This window comes from Centruroides vittatus, unplaced genomic scaffold (assembly GCF_030686945.1).
Source record: "Centruroides vittatus isolate TY-2023 unplaced genomic scaffold, ASM3068694v2 contig_60, whole genome shotgun sequence".
Lineage (NCBI taxonomy): Eukaryota > Metazoa > Arthropoda > Arachnida > Scorpiones > Buthidae > Centruroides > Centruroides vittatus.
In genome coordinates, this window is record NW_027122365.1 from 114,732 (window position 1) to 118,782 (window position 4,051).

The 4,051-nt window shown below is 39.6% G+C and overlaps 1 pseudogene; it reads right to left on the reverse strand.

The window, feature by feature from the left end:
- Nucleotides 1-3,663: 3,663 nt before the first annotated feature.
- On the reverse strand, nt 3,664-3,782 carry LOC136979270 (5S ribosomal RNA; annotated as a pseudogene).
- Between the last annotated feature and the right edge of the window lie 269 nt (nt 3,783-4,051).

Genomic DNA, 4,051 nt, shown 5'->3' on the forward strand with positions numbered 1-4,051 from the left:
CTGCAAAGTGACAACCAAAACATAAAGCAATGTTTTTTACCAGCTCAAAGACTGTGTTAATTGTCTATAAACGGACAAGGCAACTTATATTGTACGGACATTCACACTGTATTTAAACCGGTGTTCGACTATCATTGTAGTCCGAACCAGAATTATAATTACTAAAACAATTCACTTTATATACACTTCAGACAATCTGATTTACAAACTTTAAAATTAAATTTCATATTAAAATTTATTAAATATTGAAAGATTGGCTATTTATCAAAATAAATATTAAAATTGCACACTTTTAGATTCATTAAAACGTTTCTACTTTTATCAATATTTATTTCCATCCTTGTCATTGTAAGTTCGCCGAAATGGGGGGAGTTTTTATTCCCAACCGTCGGGATGGCTAAGGGCTATTCGCATGTGGGTGGCGGTTTTGAGGAGGCAGAAAAACAAGCGTTTCACATAGAAACCGTTTATTTTAGTCGAAAATGCTTACATAAATTTAGCAATGGTCCTTGAGTTCAGAGCTTTAGGTTGTTTTCGGTTTCGGTCTGGTCCTACGCTGGAGGGGCCCCGTAGCAACGTCGAGTTAAAAGTTCGAAATTCTGAAGAGACAGTGCACAAAAGATGAACGGAAACACTACTATTGGAGGTAAATGAACACAACAGGTAGTCTAGAGGAAGCTCTTCTGTCCTTGACATCGGAGGCTTTATAATTTTCTCGGGATCGAATCATTGCTAATTGGCTAACTCTTCTCCTCCTCGCTTCCCAATTGGTTTCCCACCTGTCTCCAGGTGTAAATGGAGCTTCGTTAGGTCGACAAAAGAAGGTTTATCCGACACCGTCTTTTAGACTATGATCGCGTTTAATTGTTGACTATGACACCAACACTCATCTTGAAATTTTTTTTTTCTTTCTAGTTTCGTTTTGCTTTCTAAACTGCGTCTTAATTTTTAATATTTTTCTTTCTAAATTTTCTTTACCTAAAATTTTGTTTTTTCCGTTACTCTTTATGAGTGTTGACATTAAAGTCCGGTGTCGCCGACTCGACACTTATAAAAGTTACCATCTCGCGGTTTGACTTAACAAACTTGTACATATCCCTTTTGGGGGTTTATTTCCGGGCCTCACACCATCGTTTAGGTTTATGCGACTATTTTTAATACAGAGACAGGCGATAAAGTAATTAAAATGAGTACCATAGTTTTGCAATGAATTGGAAAATATCGGGAATTCACCAACAAAACTGCTCTCCCGCTTTTACAACGCCGAATTAGTGAATTCCGAAGCAAAAAGGCCGTTCTGCAGTATCGCAGTCACACAGCACCAAGTGGAAAATTCACTGATACACGAATCAAAATTGCCGATCTCTCCCTCTATTAAACGTCTGTAGTAAATGTGAATATCTCGTTCGAAAGATACTTGTTTTCTTAGGTAGCGTGCAAAATTTCGGGTTTTTCTGTAAAGGGATTGCCGAAATATAACCAGTTAAAAAGTGCAAAGACCTCCATAAAAGCTGTAACTTTTCTCTTTCTTATTCATTTGGCGGTGCAGATGCTCCTAGAGAAAGAACACCGCTGGCTCTAGAGAGGTCATATTTTAAACTTAAGACTTTCTCGTTATCAGTGAGGTGCTGGCAAAACTTGCAGGTGGATAAATCAAACTTGGCGGGGTTCTATCCCTTGCTTTTATCGCTTCTTAAAATAAAATTAATCTGAACGAATGTTGTTGTTCAGAATAACAAAAGCTCAAATTTATGCAAATTAAACTTTTTTGTAGCAATTACACTAACAGCATATTGTGGGTGGCCGTCGTGACGCCCAGCGCCCTCGGAATTGTTGGTCGTAGCTGCCTCGGGTTTGAAACTACAAACTATAGGGATTTCGAAAGTTCGTAGCTTAGCAAAACCTTATAAAATAGATCGTAAACGTTTGTAAATTAAACGGTTTCCATAAGTGCTGTAAAGTTATGCCCGATTTTAAATTATAATTTCTGTAAAGGATAGTAGCCTAAACTTAATTTTGTGTAACTTACAGATACCATTTAAACATTGTAAATAAAAAAGAGTTTATTAAAAGATTGCGGTCTGAAATTTACTGCAAACCAAAATTTTCGACATGGCAGTATTACCGTCGCTCTCCCTCCTATATGCTTATGTGAAGATTCTAAAATCGCGCCGGGAATTCGATTGTTTACAAGATTGCTGCATCGGGAAATTTCGGAAAGTCAATCGGAGCGAGAACGCGCATCGGGCTACAAACCGGACCGATGTAAAGCATTTCTTCTAAAACAAACACAACGCGGTAATAAACGACGAAGGGGATGTCGCGGTGCTCGTATACAAGAGTCGAGATGTAAACAATTAACAAAAAGGGGAGAAAGAACAGAGACAGATGGTCAAGGACACCTGCTAGACCATATGAGCCCGGGATCGTCTCGAAAGGGGGGGCAGCCACAGATTGTTTGGCTGATCAGTTCAGCCAGATGTCCGCGAGAGGGGGGCAAACAGTGTAAATTATGTGAGTAGCTGTCAAGGCCCGGGCGCCGTCCCCGGCCAAACTTGGTTTTCGTCTTGCTTAGAAACAGTAGACTGACCAATCGAGAAAAGGAAAAAGGGACCTAAGACCAATCAACAGGGGAAGATTCGAGGGAAAATCGTATAAAAACCCCCGAATCAAGGTCGACGGGGGAGACGACGGAGCTTTCTACCAGAAAGTGGACGACGGGACTCCAACCAGCCACCTACTCCTTCGCCGACGTCCGTCACCGATCCCTCGGACTCTTCTACCCGACTGCCCCGGGGCTTCAACGACGACTTCGACAGCACTCTCCGATCGCCGTCATCCGGAGCTCCTTCTGCCGCAGACGATCTAGATCGCAACTTGTATTGTAGGCCTACTTTGTAAGTTTGTTTTGATGTTAAAATAAACGGTTATTGTAAGGCACTTGTCATCTTTGCCTCTGCTGCCACCACCCACATACGATCGGTTCCTAGGTTTTTCCTGACGTGCAATTAACTAATTGCCCCCATATGTGGGCAGCTTACACTTAGTATCCAGCAACTATATACAAATTCTATTTAATTCTAAACCCACATTATTATTTTACATTTAATGACTTGTGTATTTTTAGTAAAAAAAAATATATATACGTGAGGTTTAGACGAGTAACATTCCTAAACCGTTAAGAATTACGAGGGTTGCGGGGAAGACGAGAACGACAAAGGGGAGAAGTGGGAAAGATGACAGTTGGTGACGGCGCAAAAGGAAGAAAGAACGAATGACGTTACGATGAAAGGACAAAAGACGTTACGAAGAAGATTATCGTTCTATCAAGATGGTTGCAAGACTGTTGTCAATTCTGGTTCTCTCTATTTTTATCTCAATCACTATTCCTTCATATATAATAGGCTATTGCTTGATTTTGATGATAGCCGAAGTATGTTCTTTTACATGTAATAAACGCGTTTAAATGCGTTTATTACGTGTAAAAGAACATTTTTTAATTGACACTTACCGAGAATTTTTAAAACAATGTACAGGAAGCTAAAGGTTACAGAAAAGAAATGTTTGCTTGACATAACGTATTAAAGAAAAATTACTGCGCCAAGTGATAAATTTTATTAGACGAAAGAAAAAGAGATAGGTCGAAGAATGAAAGAAGAATAGTGACAGCAGCACCCTGTATTCCCAAGTCGTCTCCGCCCGAAATACTGAGCGAGCCCGACGCTCCTTGACTTTGGTGATCAAATGAGAACCGGTATTTTCAGCGTGGTATGGCCACTGCCCGAGAGAAATCGCCTGCTCAGCATCACTTATGCATATTCGTACCCAATTCGCGCCTCGAATATACGCTTTTGGTCCTTCTTCTTATCACATTCCACTTTAAACCAGGTTTTCTTAAAGCGTTCGATATTACATCGACAGGATCGATGGGAAAAAAAGTTCAGTAAAATCGACTGACAATTTTTAATAACTTATGCAAAGAAAAAGACTTATTATATGTGTAATATTATAAATAATAAACAGTCTAAAAATCCCACTAGCAATTCTTTTA